This window comes from Neolamprologus brichardi, chromosome 3 (genome assembly GCF_056152115.1).
Source record: "Neolamprologus brichardi isolate AB-2024 chromosome 3, ASM5615211v1, whole genome shotgun sequence".
Lineage (NCBI taxonomy): Eukaryota > Metazoa > Chordata > Actinopteri > Cichliformes > Cichlidae > Neolamprologus > Neolamprologus brichardi.
In genome coordinates, this window is record NC_142106.1 from 4,548,198 (window position 1) to 4,566,722 (window position 18,525).

Sequence of the window (18,525 nt, forward strand, 5' to 3'; positions counted from 1 at the left end):
CATATTCATATCACAAACTGTGAAATCAAAGTAAGTTTTAGCATTCATTCCACATTATAATCAGTGACTTTCCTTTTTGTCACCGACTCATTTATCACTATAAACTCAATAGTGGTCAGATAATGAGCTCCATATTAACTATTCAGTAACCACTGCACATCTGTTCAATTGTCACGTGTCTGTCTGTCCTGAATCCTACAAACACTCTTAAAGAAAACAAACATTAGCCAAACACACGGTTCATCCTGGTGGTCAGGCGTCGGTCATGCAGATTCCAGGGGTGCTGTGAAAGGTCATACTGTTAACACTCTGCTGTGAAAAGAAGCAACACTGGTTTCAAACACAGTATGTGACTATATTCACTTCTCCCTGTAATTTCAACATTCTTTCAACAACACAGTGTACCTCCATCACCAACACACAGCCTGTAACCACAGTTTTCTTCACACACAAACACAGTAATTCTGTGGTAGAAAAACGTGAAGTTGTGTCCTGCTGTAAATCACATGATCAAATCACATGATTAGCCCTCTGCTGTAGAAAAGTAACGTAAATGTTAGCGCTGCGCAGGTGTATACACTCTTTCTCACAGTGACCTCTGTGAGCAACACAAGGTAGTGAATAACACACCCATGGTCAATTAAAAAAGACCCAGAAAAATTACAACTAAAAAGGTTAAATTTGCAGAGTTCACATAGTCATATGACCCAAGTTTCCTTCTGTGGTCTCCTCCTGCTCCTGCAACAATAGAAAAACACAGAGATACATCCACCCTTTTGTCATGTCTGGGTGGTGGTTAACCTTGCATAGTGGTGTTAGTCAGTCAAGTCTTGTGAGCTTTTATCAGCTTTTACCAGTCAGTCAGTCCCCCATTTTTTTTCACTCATTATTCATTCATTGATTCTTTCTTTGGTGATTGTGGAAATTATCGCCGCATTTTGTTTCCACCCTCAGCAAAACGACGACATTTCAAAAAGAAAAAGAATTTAGACTGGATCCTTTTAGACAGGGACTCGCTTTCTAATTGTCCCAATAAGTGAGTTTCTCCTGAGCACATTTTAATTTTGGAGAAACTCACTTTGCAACAACATGTTGTGCAGTTCTTCCTATTCAAAGTTCAGATCTGCTTAGATGACAGAAAAATGATCAAACAAAACTTTCAGTGCACCGTGAAAGTAACAAAATAAAAAGGAAAAAAGAAAAGAAATAAAGGCCTTGTTAAATCATGACATGTGCTCCTCGTCTCCCAGGACAGTAAATCATACCAAACCTATTGGCTCAACTTTGTAACAAAAGACAAATCATCAGCCAGATTAATCTCAAAGCATTCATCCAATCAGCCACACACAACATACAGCATAACCCTGTTGTCTTATCACATAATGAGTCTCTTCTCATGTATTGTTAAAACTTCACACACACCAGAAACTCACAATCAGCTCACTCATTTAAGACCCCTCATCACCTGTTTCCTCCTCTATGATGCAACCATCTGTCGTATAATATTCAGTCCACTAGTCTATGTATCACTTTCATCTTACTAGCAGTGTTGGGCAAGTTACTTTGAAAAAGTAATTAGTTATAGTTACTAGTTACTTCTTCAAAAAATTAACTGAGTTAGTAACTGAGTTACAATATTCTAAAAGTAATTAATTACTTGAAAAGTAACTATTGCGTTACTTTAAAAAAAAACATTTAACCCTCTGGGGTCCAGGGTATAATTTGCCATTTTTAACTACTTTTGATTTTCCCGCCACATTTTACCTTTAAAAACTATTTACTTTGTCTTGTTTGGTATCATCCTTTTCAGCACAACCTCACGTGTCTGAATTTACAGTCATGTTTTCATTTTGACATACTGTATTAACACAATTGATCTAAAATCAGACAAAAAACATAAAATCAGAGTAGAAAAAAGTTATATTTTTACTGTAACAACCACAAACATGTTTAATGAATCATATTTCATAAATAATTTAAAATCATATGCACAAGTTTTGCAAACAACAGTTATTTGCATCCATTTACCTTTGACCCTTTTAAAATCATTTCAAACTATTTACAGAACAATCAGCTGTTCAATAAGATGCCACAAATTATTTGTGCCACTCCAAAACAATAATTTCTGTCCACTATAAAGGAAACATCACAGCCTGATACCTGCAGGTCTGACAGTAGCAGGTGTGTCACTCCTGTTTCTACCTGGAGACAGCAGTCGTCTCATTGTTCTGACACACAACACAAAACTATCCACAACACTACACACTAACTACACAAGACAACACATTAACTACACCAAACAAGGTAAACGTCACAAATCTCTCACATCTCAAAACTCGCTCTCCCTCTTTTTCTGCTCTCTCTCTCTCTCTCTCTCTCTCCTAAAACTTCCCCTGTTTTTTTGTTTTTGTTTTTGTTTTTCCTCTCATAAGCAGAGAGGACTCGCTGCGCTGTCCTTAGACAGTAAACGTGACGAAACTATTGAGGAAAAAACGCCGCGTATATCTTGTTTATCATGACTCTGGTTTTACGTGGCCTAACAACACAATTTATAAACTGGTACCTTGTTGCTTCGTCTTTAAGTGGTCATGTGATTGGCTTACCACGACTACTTTATTCTTCCTCAGTCAAACAGCAGCACTCATGCGATTGTTTTGCCCCCTTAGCTCCAGGTGTTGTGCCAGAAAGTGATCGTGATCACCGTCCGCGGGAGCGCGCAGCTGCTTAAAGCTGTAGCGTCCAGATTACTTACAGCTACTTCCGTGCAACTGATATAAGATGTGGTAATCTGAAGGGAGCTTCAACTGTCTGTTTGTTGAAAAATAGTAACGGACCGCGTTTTCTTCTTAGTAACTGTAACGGTGTTGTAACGATAGGAATAGTAATTAGTTAGATTACTTGTTACTGAAAAAAGTAACGCTGCTACGTTTCCATCACTGCTTACTAGTGACTTAATCTCATTCTTAGACGCTGTCTTCATGAGTTTCATTGCATGTGTATGTAGGGTTAGTATGGGTAATGCATTTTCTGTTTGTGTGTGTTTTTTGTGTACCGTTCGCGTTTTGTAGTCCAGACTCAATTCTCAATTTTCCCACTTAAAGCAGTTTCCTTTTTCCCAGGATTGCTAACCCAAATTTTGATTTCCCACACTAAACAAACAGCCTTCCTCTAAGCCTTCACCTGCTCCTCTCACTCCGTTCTTCTCTCCCACTTTGCAGTCCAATGGCAGTCAGTTCTCTTCAGCTTTGTCCTGGGTCATCCTCACTGTCTCATGTGCCATTTCACTTCAAAAGTGGCAAATGTCCCTCAGACAGTCTCCTCAAAAGTCATCTTCACACACAGTGAAGTGGCAACTTGCTGAAAACGCATCTCCATCCATCCATGTTAATGGGTTTTCTTTCTCTCTGATGCCGTTTGCACACTCTGCTGCTGGACCTCTCTGCTCAGGACTCTGCTGTTGTCTCTTGGGCTGCTTTCAACTGTTTATGTGCTGTGCTTCTGGAACTGCACTCCTTGTCTTCAGGCAGAGGTTAACTTCCATGGAGCTTATTGTCTCAGGGCGAGGAACACATGGGAGTTAAGCTGTAAACACCACTCAGCCAAAAGCTCGGCCTCAGTGTTTCCTAATGACGTTAAACCTATAATTTTCCTCCCGACTGCTGCATGTGGAAAATTGATTCAGGTATGCTCTACACCTGAAGTGACAAACTAAGACATTTTCACTATTCTCATCACTGCTTAAACAACACACATCTCTCTCTCTGTTTTTGAACTCTCCTTTCTTAAAAACAGAAAGTGGGATTGCAGTTATTTCAGGCTGAGAAACACCCTTCATCTATCATTCATATTTCCTCAACACAAATCTTTTTTATTTCTTTTGTGGCCACTGGGTTAGAAAGTGACCTGCAGAATCATCTCTTCCCCAGTTCAGGACCAGTTCACACACATACTTTCACACCTGTCTGTGGCTCACACGCAGTGACGTCAGACACATTCACCTGCTTTTGGCCAAAACAAAAAACATGATGCTGATGTTACAAAGGTCTCACACACAGGAATCAGGATGCAGAAAAGCTGTTGCCCATCTGAGGTGTGAGGACAAAACTCAACTCTCAGATAGCCTCATGCTTGAGTTATCATAGCTCTGTTTCCCTCCCCTCTGATGCGCTCTAAGCCAGCTCCTGCTCTGATAATGTGTAGCTTGCTCATTAGCTTGGAAGTGACTGCATACAAAACAACAATCAGACTCACACAGACCACGTCTGGCCCACACTCACACACAAAATAGACCTATCGCTTGCGTCTACACGCACAGTGCTCACTGTTGAAAGCTCTCCAACGCCCCAAATGGGGGAGATTCCAAACTCTCTTCACGGCAGAGTCACCAAGCCTAAGTTGTCTTTAAAACTGTCAACGCCCCCAATGGCATAGAAGCCTGCATCTTTCTCACGTGGCTAGCACGCTCCCGGTATCGCGTTTAACGCACAGTCATGTAACCTCTAAGGCCTTCTGTACTTACTGTTTGTGTTGCTTATCATTCACGGGAAGAGTCTCTGGATCCCGCCAATTGCCATCCAACCCGAGGGGAGTTCAGAAGCTAACTCACTGGCCTGGCGACAAAATTAAGCACCAGGGCTTTCATCAGGCGTCCCAGATGCTGGCTGCTAGCAGACTTCGGCGGCAGTGTCTCCCCCCTCCACGGTGGACGCAATGTGTTGGGATCCGGCTCGGAAGGACCAAATAAATGTTGGGTCTGCGCTTCCACAGGGCTCGCTATTTTAGAAACGAATTCTTGTTAACGACAAAAACAAGACGGAACCGGGTTTTACTTGCTAGCAGGGGAAGGCTGGTCAGAACCAGGCTCTTGGAGCTCAATGCTCCGCACCTGACGCCTAACCAACTCCTTCAAAGAGCAGCCTTCCTCGCAGCTTTTTATTTCCATGACACAGCTTACACACAAGCACCTCCTATGGTTCTAAAAGATAAGGCACTATGTGTATATGTGTGTGCACGTGTGTGTATGTGTATGTTTGTGTCATGGGGGTGCGTTTGTGTGACCTAAAAGGATCATAAAAGCAGAAAGCTTACAACACAAGAAACAGATCTTTCAGATAGGATGTGCCTATAATAAAAACACGTCAGCCCCCCCCCCAGCACCACAGTGGCTGGAGAGGTGGTCAGGTACAAAGGAATGTCTTTGATCCTATAGTTTGAACTAAGACTTTACAAATTTAAGAAACACAATGGCAACATTTAACAATTTAACTCCAACAGGGAGACAAACTCGCTGCTGTAGTCACAGAACAAAAGAAAAAAAGAAGAGAACTTGGTGGCTGACCATATGGAGACAGGACACATTGAACTCTTCCTTCACCAAAGTCATAGCACAATCTTTAACTTTCCCATCACACCACTGCTGGAGGCTTCCAGTCTCATCCCAGCCAGAAGTTTGGTACCACAAGCAAAGAGCCAGCATTTCCGTGATGTCTGTTTAAGGCTTTTATGCTGACACAAATGACAGTTTTTTAAGGGTAAACGCACCTGTGCCATGATGATAAAGACACAAAAACATGTGACTTGGAATTTTTTGAGCTTTGCTTTAATCTTCTGTGGTTAACCACAATAATCCTAAAGTCAGCTTAATGAAGGCCTCAGTTTGAAAACTGAGGAACAAAAAAGGAAAAAAAACATTAAACGCAGAAAACAGGAAGTAAGAATGAGTCAAGATGTGACTGTTGACACTTTTTATGTGTTCGATCATCTCAGCAATGAAAGGAAAATATTTGCCTCATATATTCTGTGAAACTTCTGTACCTTTACATTTACTGAAGCAGATGTTGAAGCACTTGTAAGAACAAGAGATGCACCAGTATCATTGTCATTCTCTCAAACTTCAGTGAAACCAGTAAATCTGTTTGTACAGAAGAAGAGTTTGTTCCTCTGTGTCAGCTTTATTTGACTCCCGTGAGCTCCTTAATGTAAAGCCTGTTGCTGATGCTGCGTGAACTTCAACGTCTGAAATCTGCAGCTGTTTCACTTAAGGCACATGTGACCAAATTAACATATATCCCAGCATGCACTGGGGTACCCAGGAGGCCTGTAGGCTGTCAGATATTGGATTAGGGTTATTCTCTGTCAGCGTGTCAATACTATGTTACTGTAGATATTGTTCAGTGTTGATGGCGGCTTGTTGCTGGATCGGCTGAATGTGAAAGTGAATAAGAACACAGCGATCTGAAGGACTGATGACATCACAAGCAGACAAATTTAAAATGATTAATGCTAACGTTTAATCTGAAAACTGTTAGAGCATCAAAGTTGCAAAAGATCATTTTCTTTTGTCTAAAAGTGAAACCAGTAGGATATTTCTTCTGGTTTTGTTCAGTATTTGCAGTAATGACCTTCTCTGTGGTTCACACATGGAGACGTCTTTATGGAATTGGAAGTAATTGCATCTTTATGCGTCAGCTGATGGAGTCATGTGATGGGGTCATGTGACACAGTTCATTTGAGTCAGCAGCAAATTAGCAGGATTCATTTAACAGCAAGATGAAGATGTTTCTACTGTCTCTGCTACTTGTGAACGGTACTGTTACCTCCAATTATTGGTTTTAACATTAATGATGATTTTACTGTATTTTACATGAGGCAAATGATATTACTGTCATTTTTTATATTGTTGATTGTGATATGAATAATGTATAATTTGTCATACATTTAAAACTATAAACTATTGTTTCACAAATTATTTCAAGTAAAATGGAAACAATGGGGATGATTAATTTCATTAACCCTTTAAGACCTACCATAGAACCAAGTCCGCCAGAGCTTATATTATATTTTTACATGCTGTAGTGCCATTTTTGGGAGCATTTCAAGTTGCTATACATAAATACAACCATTATCTCCCAAATTGTAAAAATATGTATGCATTAAGTCCATAGTAACCACATAAATTGCAAAAAAGGCAATAAACTAGAAAAAAAAATAAAATCCCTTTCTTTTTTAATGTATATATTTCTAGTTAGAGAAATTTCTGAGAGATAACTCTCAAAACTGTAAAAAAAAAAAAAAAAAAGGTTTCCAAAAATAGTTTCCAACCACAGGAAATTTATTTTGAGTGTCTTCATAGTTTTATTTTTGAGATACACCAATTTTTATATACTGTAGGAAAAAGGAAAACAAATATTATAATGCAAATTTGCCCAAATAAATAAACTGACACAAAGGGAAACACAGCCACGAGAGAGACTACAACACTGACAAAGAGAAACACAGGGCTTAAATACACTGAGGGATAACGACGGAAGGAGAGCACAGCTGGACGAGACAAGGGAAGCAAAACTAGAATCACTGACTTGAGACACGGACCTTCAAAGTAAAACAGGAAACACACTGACTGAACTCTAGACATGTAACAGCAACTGAGGAGACAGAACATAGGGACCTGAAACATGGAACAGAAAGGCACAGTAGACATAACATGAACATAACGCCACAGAGAAAGCATAAAACAAAACACAGGACCTCTTACAAAATAAAATAGGTAACATAATGAAATGCAGACATGACTACATGAACTTGACAGCATAAGAAACAGACATGAAACACATGAAGGGCAAGGGAGACTGTGGCGTTCGACCCGATAAATACACGCTGGGCGCTTATTTTGACAGCACAAAGTTTTTATTCAGAGACGGGGGTTTGTTTGCAGTCACTCCCGCTCTCTGCAACTGTCACGTCCGCTCCCCTCCGACTGTCACTGCCAACATAAGAAAACACACAATCAAGGTCGGAACCCAGCACACCTGTCAACCCCGCCCCTGCGCCGCCCCGGGAGCTCACTGTGTCACCCCTCCTCTGCAGCTGGCCAGAGACCACACCCACGCCACACATCCCCACCGCCCGACTGAGGCCGGGGCCCATCCGGCCGAACCTACTCCCCCCCCCCGCGAGCGGGAGAGGAAATCGGCCACGACCATCTGCGCACCCGGCCTATGGATCACCTTGAATTTAAAGAGCTGCAGAGCCAGATACCACCGAGTGATCCTGGCGTTGGCATCCTTCATGCGGTGGAGCCACTGCAGCGGGGCGTGGTCTGAGCAGAGGGTGAACGGGCGGCCCAGGAGGTAGTAGCGAAGGGAGCCGACCGCCCACCGGATCGCCAGGCACTCCTTCTCCACGGTGCTATATCGCGACTCGCGGTCCGTCAGCTTGCGGCTGATGTAGACGACCGGCCGGTCAACTCCCCCCACCTGCTGGGACAAAACGGCCCCCAGCCCTCTGCTCGAGGCGTCAGTCTGCAGACAAAAAGGGAGGGAGAAGTTAGGTGTGAACAGCAGCGGCTCTCCACAGAGAGCCCGCTTCGCCTGCACAAACGCCGCCTGGCACCGCTCCGTCCACTGGACCAGATCCGGGGCACCCTTGCGGGTGAGATCAGTCAGGGGGCTGGTCAAGTCCGCGAACCCTGGTACGAACCGCCGGTAATAGCCGGCCAGCCCCAGAAACCGTCTCACCTCTTTTTTCGTCTTGGGCCGCGGGCAGGATGCGATCGCCGCCGTCTTGTCCACTTGAGGTCGCACCTGCCCGCCCCCCAAGTGGTACCCCAAATACTGTACCTCCCTCCGTCCAACCGCACACTTCTTCGGGTTGGCCGTGAGCCCCGCCTGCCTCAGGGACTCCAGCACCTCGGCCACACGCCGCACATGCTCCGCCCATGTGTCACTGTAAATGATGACGTCGTCTAAATAGGCGGCAGCATAGGCAGCGTGGGGCCGCAGCACCCGGTCCATAAGGCGCTGAAAAGTGGCAGGGGCTCCGAACAAGCCGAACGGAAGCGCAACGAATTGGTACAACCCGTACGGAGTGGAGAAGGCCGTCTTTTCCTTGGACTCTGCAGACAAGGGAATCTGCCAGTAGCCCTTGGTTAAATCCAGTGTCGTGAAAAAGCGAGCAGTGCCCAACCGGTCCAGGAGCTCGTCGACCCGGGGCATGGGATATGCATCAAAACATGACACCTCATTCACTCTGCGATAATCGACACAGAACCGTATAGACCCATCCTTCTTCACCACAAGAACGATGGGGCTACACCAAGCACTGTGTGATTCTTCTATTACTCCCAACCTCAGCATTTCCTTCAATTCCCGGAAAACTATTTGCCTCCTATGTTCCGGCAGCCTGTAGGGCCGTGAACGCACCATCACGCCAGGCTGTGTCTCAAAATGGTGCACTATGAGAGAAGTACGGCCGGGCAAGGGGGAGAACACGTCGGCAAAGCGCTGTTGCAATGCGGCAACATCCGCTCTCTGGGCCTGTGTGAGATGGTCACTACAACGGAGGGAGGCGGGGACGTTAGATTTTGGCGCCTCCGGCCCCAACTCATCCCTCTCTCTTACCAGGCTCACCAGAGAAGCGGTCTCCGCCTCCCTCCAGGCTTTGAGGAGGTTGAGGTGGTAAATCTGTGTGGCTCCACCCCTGTCCGACCGTACCACCTCATAATCAACGTCCCCCACTCGCCGTGTGACCACGAAGGGTCCTTGCCACTTGGCGAGTAATTTAGAGCTGGAAGAAGGAAGTAACACAAGCACTTTATCTCCTGGTGAAAATTGCCTAAGTCTCGCCCCTCTGTTGTACAGGCGTTGCTGCCGCTGCTGGGCCTGGAGCAAATTCTCCCGTGAGAGTCTCCCCAGTGTGTGCAGCTTTGCTCGCAGGTCCAGCACGTACTGAATGTCACTTTTCGCAGGGCTCGGACCCTCCTCCCAGTTTTCTTTAATTAGGTCGAGCACCCCCCGCGGCTTTCTGCCGTACAACAGCTCAAAGGGAGAAAATCCCGTGGAGGCCTGGGGCACCTCCCGCACTGCAAACAACAGAGGGTCTAACCAGCGATCCCAATTGCGTTCATCCTCGCGAATGAACTTACGAATCATGGATTTCAAGGTCTTATTCAGCCTCTCCACCAGCCCGTCAGTCTGAGGGTGGTAGACGCTAGTCCGAATAGGTTTGATACCCAGTAATTCGTACAGTTCCCGCAATGTGCGCGACATGAACGACGTGCCCTGGTCAGTCAGTATTTCATTCGGAATACCGACTCGGGAGATGACCTGAAACAGCGCCTGAGCCACGCTCTTCGCTGAAATTGTGCGCAGCGGCACTGCTTCCGGGTATCGCGTTGCGTAGTCCACCAGGACCAGCACAAAGCGATAGCCGCGTGCACTCCGGTGAAATGGCCCGATGAGATCCATACCAATACGCTCAAACGGGATCTCCATCAGTGGTAATGGGCGCAGCGGCGCCTTTGGTACGGCCGGCTGGTTAACCAGCTGGCATTCTGGGCACGACGCACACCAGCGGCGCACGTCGGCCCAAATGCCCGGCCAATAGAAACGGGCCATTATGCGCTCCAGAGTTTTCTCACCACCCAAATGCCCTGCCATGGGGTTCGAATGAGCCGCCTGGAAAACAGGTTCCCGGCGGCTTTGCGGCACCAGCAACTGTGTGCGAATCTCCTCAGTGTGAGTGTCGCGGCTCACTCAATAAAGCCGATCGTTCCGCAATAGGAAATGAGGGTAAGTTCGCGCAGCGTCAGGGTGCACCAAGCGACCATCAATATCTATCACTTGGTCATAGGCTGAGCGTAGGGTGTCGTCCCGAGACTGCTCTAGTGGAAAATCTTCCGTGGGGTGCACAACGGGAGGCAGCGGGGCTTCCGTGGAAGTCCCCGCCACCTCCTCCCCCCCAGAGTCAGTGTCGGTCGACCCCGCGTCACCGCTGAGCGCCGCGCAAACGTTACATAAATTGACAGACCGCGATCGCATCCCCGCGTACTGCCCCAGTAAGCTGTGGAACCCCGGCCAATTCGTACCCAAAATAAGGGGATGCGACAGGCGCGGGCTAACCGCCGCCTTCACTCTATGCGTTTTGCCCCTGAATTTCAGCAACAGTGACACTACCGGGTACTTGTGAATATCCCCGTGCACACATTTAACCTCCACCCAGTTAGCCTCCAACAATGCCCCGGGGCGAACCAAACTTTGGTGGACCAGGGTCTGCGTGCAGCCCGTGTCCATCAAAGCATGGCGAATACCCCCTTGACACCTTACCGGCACGCGGTACGTCCCTCCCGGACCGGGGGCGGGCGCTGGAGCGCCGGCAACACGGAACACCTGCCCCACCTCCATGAGCGGACATTCTCGGCGCAGGTGCCCCGGCCGCCCACACTTCCAGCAGTCCGGCCCCGGCGTCTGTGCGGCTCCCCGTGGCTCCGGGGCAACCTCGGCGGCCGCGGGGGTTCCGGCGGGAAGCAGCGACCGGAACGGGTTCCTGGGGCTCCACCCCGCTGCCTGCTCCGTTCCCGCAGGGCCGCCGTTCCTCCGCTGTGACGCCGCCGCCGGAGGCCTGGGCGGCGGAACACGGGCGCTCCGCCGCGGCTCCTCGCGGCTGGGTGCCGGGTTGGCCGCCAGATGGTCCTCCGCCAGCGTAACCGCCGCCGTCAAATCCGCCGGGCGGTGGCAGCGGACCCAACGAGCCGTTGCCTCGGGCAGGCCCCCCACGAACTGCTCGAGGACGATCATATTTAGCATCCGGGCCTCCCCAGCCGAGGGGCCCGGTCGCAACCACCTCGCCGCCGCATCCTCCAGCTGTCGAGCCCATGCGAACGGCCGCTCCCCACCCGTCATCCTGCTGGCCCGGAATTGACGGCGGTAATCCTCCGGGGAGAGACCCAACCGATCCAGCACCGCCCGGCACACATCCTCAAACACCCCCCGCGAGCCGGGGGGCAGGCCCAGCGCCGTCTGGGCCTCGCCAGACAGAAGCGGCAGCAGCCGGGCGGCCCATTCCTCCTCCGGCCAGCGACAGGCCACCGCCGTGGCCTGGAAAGCCTCGACGAAGACCAGCGGGTCCTCCCCATCCCTCATCCGGTGCAGCGTCACCGACAGAGGAGGAGCGGGCGCCGGCGCGGCCCCATTCCCCAGCAGCTGCCCCAGAGCCGCGGCCTGCTGCTCCGACTGTAGGCGAAGCAAAGCCAACTGCTGGTCCTGCGCGGCCGCCTGACGAGCCGCCATCGCCGCCATGTCCAACATCATCTGGCCCAAGATCTGCAGCGGCTGGGCGGGCGGCTGGGCGGGCGGCGCCACCACCGGGGGAGCAGGGGGAGCCGGCAGGGGACCGGACATCGCGCCAGGGTTTCGGCACCAGTGTGGCGTTCGACCCGATAAATACACGCTGGGCGCTTATTTTGACAGCACAAAGTTTTTATTCAGAGACGGGGGTTTGTTTGCAGTCACTCCCGCTCTCTGCAACTGTCACGTCCGCTCCCCTCCGACTGTCACTGCCAACATAAGAAAACACACAATCAAGGTCGGAACCCAGCACACCTGTCAACCCCGCCCCTGCGCCGCCCCGGGAGCTCACTGTGTCACCCCTCCTCTGCAGCTGGCCAGAGACCACACCCACGCCACAGAGACCTAACAGGGGTTGAAAGCACAAGGGGAAACTCATAAGCAAATGAACTTAGATAACCTAAAGAACTTAAACATACCATAAACATCAGAATAAACTAAAACTCAGAACGCTGGGTCAATAGACCCAAGAACGTGACACAAAAACTATACAGAAAGGCACAAAATCAAAAATTAAGGTAATGGTGGACTTGGTTCTATGGTCCATGTTATATTCCCAGTGCTCCAGGCTTGTGAAATCTAAAACCAGTATTTGAATACATTCACGCTGTTTGAGTTTGATTTTACAAGTTAGAATGACATTAAAGTCATTAACTGGAGATGAAAAAGTATCACTTTTCATAACTTTTAGTTCTGGAACTTGAAACGAATCTGTATGATTCCCTGGTTGAACTGGTGCACTCAGACTGGACTATTCTCATTTCCCTCACATAGTGTGCATTTTTCAGAGAAGTTCGACATGTGCAGAAATGCTCTTTGATTTCAGTATTTCTTGCCCTTATAAATAAATTACCTGCAAACAAACTCAAAATATGAAGCTAATTTGTGTTTTTCTATGTGCTCACAGTTTCCCAGGCTGTGGTGGTGGAGGTGAATGAGGGGAAAATGTTTGTCCTGTTACCCTGCCAGTACTCAGGAGTTATATTTAAGAACCACACAGTGATGTGGACTCGCAATGATCTTAATCCCAAAACTGTCCACCGACAACGAGAAGGAGGAGATGATCTTAGAGAACAAAACCAGCGTTACAGCGAGCGCACATCAATGAGACCTGATGCTCTGGACTCTGGAGACTTCAGCCTCACTCTGAGAAAACCAACGAAGACTGACAGTGGAGAATACACGTGCTCCATCACCGATGGACAAGAAGAACTGATAGTGAGACGCGTATGGCTGCAAGTCAAAGGTCATAAATAAATGACACCTGCTGTAACCACAGATAAGAAGCTAATACTGTAGATCATAGGTGTCGAACTCCAGGCCTCGAGGGCCGGTGTCCTGCAGGTTTTAGATGTGTCCTTGATACAACAGCTGATAGACCCTGTGCACAAGAAAATGCTAACTTCTTGTTTTAAGACTGGATGTAGGGTTGTACAATTCCGTTAGCTTTATTTTGCAGTCAATTGCTACTGCGAAGGTGGACTCAAAAATCATGTCCAAAACACAAAAACAGAAAGATTACGTTAGGTTACAAAGAGCAGAGGGTGGGAACACTCACCATGGCTGTGTCATAAAAAAAAATCTAATGATCAATTTGATGTTTGAAGTGCGTAGATCGATTGTTTGTTTACATCACTCAACACAAGCATGCAGAAGACACATCGTCCACATTCAGAAGCACATCTCTGTATAGTGACTGGTCTTATGATTTAAACAGGCAAATGTCCAGCATTCAAACTGCAGGTGAACAATAGTCAAAGTCTGATGTTTCCCTGTTATGTCGATATCAGTACACACAGCATGTCAACAAACCGTGAAAAAAAATACATGAATGATTGCGGGTAAGGGTCTCTGTATGCGAGTATTTACGAAGGGTATGTTGTGACTTTTAGTGCAATTTTGCATGCTTTTTGTTTTTGTTTTCTAAAGTGCATTGTGTTCTGCGTCCGTTCGTTCGCGCACCGGATTATAAGGTGCATTAAGCTTAAATTAAGCAATTAAGGTTAAAGTTAAATTCATTAGTTCTAAAATCTGTCATTGTGATTTATAGAAAAACAAATATGCTGTATGTTTATTTCTCAAATAAATGTTTAGGACTGAAACCAGGTTTTTATCTTTGGTTTGAACTTTGAGAGTTTAAACAAGAGAGAAAGGTGTGAAGCTGTTCTGTTCATGCCTGTCTGAGAAAACTCACCTTCTCAAATACTGAGAAATTAGAATACTTTGTCTCTTTTGCTCTGAGGCACGAGGGAAAAATATGAACATGTTGATGATCATCATGTACAGATATATTTGGTAAATGCCCAAGACATCCTGAGAAATGTAAATTGCCGCTTGAGTCGTCTATTTGGTTGACTTTTTTTTGGAAAAGCCCACTGTAAACAAGACGCGAATATCACACTGTAAACGAAGCGCCCTACAGGAGTTTCCCCACCAGAAGTAGCATATGCTAAGGTGCACATAGTCTATTTAAATAGCTAAATGACCTCCTTAGCATGTCCTGAAGTTCTCCAGAGGCCTGGTAATAAACTAATCATTTGATTCAGGTGTGCTGACCCAGGGTGAGATCTAAAACCTGCAGGACACCGGCCCTCGAGGCCTGGAGTTGAAAACCGCTGCTGTAGATACAGGTCAGAGGTCATGAAGTTCATGCATCCATAAGAATGCGGTGGGGTGTTTTGTTACTTACCTGCAGAGGAGGGGTTGGAGGATTGGGTTCCGGGGGTGGTGTTAGAGGTGGCTGATTCACACAGCTGACCTCCATCATCTGATCATGGCTCCCGATTTGTGTATGTTGCCATAACCAGAAGCGACAACACTGTGTGTGGTGTAAAGGTGGGAGTTTAAAAAAAAAAAATCCCCAAGCTCGGGTTCCTACCAGAGGCCTGGGAGCTTGAAGGTCCTACACAGTATCTTAGCTTTTCCTAGGACTGCGCTCTTCTGGACAGAGATCTCCGATGTTGTTCTTGGGTTCTGCTGGAGCCACTCGCCTAGTTTGGGAGTCACTGCACCTAGTGCAATTACCACTGTGACCACTGTGACCTTCATCCTCCACATCTTCTCAAACTCTTCTCTGAGCCCTTAGTATTTCTGCAGCTTCTTCTGTTCCTTCTTCCCGTTATTGTTGTAATTCGGTGTAGTGATCCCATCTATCACTATGGCTGTCTTCTTCTTCTTGTCTACTAATGGTGGTGGCTACACTTTTGACAAGACTTGACGATGCATGGAAGTTCACCTAACAAGTCTACATTTGTTTTTGCTCTGCATTTAGGTTTTTCAGCTTATCCTGATGTTTTGTCTCGTAGTGCCGTCTTAAATTAAATTCCTTAATTACAGCCACATTAGCTCCACACTTTACCGGCAATGTCTGTAAACATATATTCAGCCTCCCAGTGGTGCTGTAAGGCTGTTTTCAGAATCAACTTCTCTCTTCGCCATTGTGAGCGGCTAGCTTCGTGATAACAGAAATTTGACTTGGTTGATGCGGAAATGTTGCCAGCTATCTAGCGTTTGGCAAGGAGGCTGCAGCGCTGCATTATGGGATCTGTAGTATTAGCACCTCATGTCGCCGGGCCATGCATAACAATAATAATAAATCTATATAAAATGATCTCTCAGGCAGGATATAAATCTATGCTGGGCCGGATGTGGCCCGCGGGCCTTGAGTTTGACACATGTACTCTAGATTAAGGTAAAAGGTATAGGCAGTGCAGACCTCAGTTTGTGTACAATACGTTAAAATGTGTTGGGTGATATTAATTTTCTGTTTGTTTTTTCACAACAGGATCTATGTTCATGGAGTGGTTTATCATAATTTTATTCTGTGTTGTGGTCATCCTTGTTTGCATAGCTTATGTCTACGGTGCTCACAGGAATCAAGCATTACAGCACAGAGCAGAGAAGGTATGTGAGTCTGTGTCTTGCTGGGTATTGTTTTTGTATATGACTGCATTTATGTTTATGGGTGTTATCAAAACAAAAGGTATGGAAGATCTAAATGGAGACAAACAGACACACACATTCTGATGCTTTCCTCTCTGTTCTTTAGGAAATGTAAGAAGCTTTCTGTTCTGCTACACAGCTGACCTGCCTCAGGAAACTACAGTGGACTGGAGGTGCTCAAACTACAAACATGGCTGTCCACACCGGATGGTTTAACTGGCATGCAAAGTGAAAATGATTCAGTTCTGTTAACCTAAATATATAGCTGATGCTTCATAACTGATAATTGAAGTTAGGGGTCCTTAATGTTGGATATCACACTCTGAACAGGACACCAAATTGTCTGTTTTCTGTGTTGTGGTGTTTTATTGATGTAAAGTCGTTTTCTAGCAGTGCAGTTCTTTTTAATTTGCTGGTGACCATTGAGGGCACATTTCCACACACTGGTCTCAACTGTTCAGCTTTTCTCTTGCATGAATTTGCTGATGTTGTTCTTTTTGAAATCTTGTGTTGTTTGTAAATGAACTGGTTCTGAGCACTCATTTATACAAACCTTACTCAGACAGACATATTTTCTACACAAGTGCTTTCTATCCAGTATTCACACTTTGATGGATTGATCAATATGCCGCCCACACATTTGACTTGCAGACGGGGATCAAACCATCAACCTTCTGATGTGTCGATGATCTGCTCTACCTCCTGAGTTACAGCCGCCTCGTGTGTTTTAAACATCAGTGAAGCACATTTGTTCCACCAGTATGTTTTTATCACACGTCAGAGTAACAGTCTAACTGGGGATCATGAAAATGTTTCAGCTTACAGCTGCGATGGCAGTCGTGTGGAGAGACTATACCAAGTGCAAGCGCGGATGAAGGATTTGTTATGATTTAACTTTATTTACAGAGGGGCACATCTAAATACAAACAAGAGGTAAACGTAACAGCAGCTACACTAAAAAACCTAAACTGGAATGACTAAAACGCAGACAGAACACAGGGCCTGCAAGCAGCAATGACATGGAGAGCAACATGCAAAAAACTATACAGTAATGACACAGATGGACAAGTAACAATCAAAAGAAAACACAGGGCTTAAATACACACAGGAGCAATCAGAGAATGGAAGACAGGAGGGAAACACAGCTGGCAGAAATCAGAGCTGACGAGACAAGAAAGCAAAACATGACACATGACACACAGGACAGGGTTCTATCAAAGTAAAACAGGAAATACAACAGGAATGCATGAGCTTAATATGAGACGTGTAGGGAGGCAATAGGGAGGGAACACAGAGACACAGAACAGAAGGAGCTCAAAACACAAACCAAACAAAGAACAAGAAAATCCCAAATCCTAAAAAACAAGAGGGTTAAACTTAACTTTTTGTTCATTCAGTTTTAAAATTAACCAGAAGCCAGTGACCATAATGAGTGTGGATGTGGAAGCTGCTGCTCTGTGAGCGTGGGGAAGTTTCAAATAAATACAGGGTCATGAGTGGCCACATGGGGGCGCTGCTGGGCACTTTTTGATCTATTCAAAAATACATTGATCCTTCAGTCTGCTGTGTCTGAGCGAACACCGTAAAATCACAGCATTGGAAATATAATAAATCTGAATATTGCAGAAAAAGAAGAAGCTTTATTTCCACAGATGAAGGAGAGATGTTATTACCTCCTGATTTACAGTTTATTTACAGACACAATTAATTTACAATGAATCTGAACTTATGGTTGTTATTCATTCATATCAGTGTTAGCATGTGTGCTGTTCGAGCAGCATCTTTCTGTCACACCCAGAAAAGACTGAAGTCCATTCTGAGCCTGTAAAACGTCTCTATCATTAACACGGTTTTTGAAACAAAGCCCAGAGTCCTTCTGTCCTGACCTTTAGGAGTTAATCATTAATTTTATGCCAGGATCACAGCTTTACTCCACCTGTCTGACTTCTTCATGTGTCTGTGCCACATTGACTGCTTCTTCTTCTTTGTTTGTCTTTGAGAAGCTTTACATGTAAAACGAGGCATCGAAGCTTCAGTAAAGCCTTTATTTAGATCCTGTGTGGAGCTGCACGACCAACATGTGACTTTCAGCTTGATTCAAAGTGTTTCATTAACAGCATCACATTAACTGATCTGGAATTAAAGACGTTTACACAGGGTGAGGCTGTTCACTTATTTAATGACACTAAATGAATGAAACACATAAAACTGCAGCTGGTTTAAAGTGTTTTATTGGCTTTGACTGTAATTTTAAATAAATGTGCTGAAAAGCTGAAGTGAATCGATCAGAGAGTAAAAACTAAGATCTTACAGGAAGTCCTGACCTGCTCGGCTGCAGGTTCAGTTTATCAGAGTTTGAGTTTCTCTCTGAAGGTCAAAGTTCAGTCATCACATGAGTGACATGTCATAAAAGTCACCAGGATACTCGTATAAACACTGATCTATAACATAGAATCAGGCT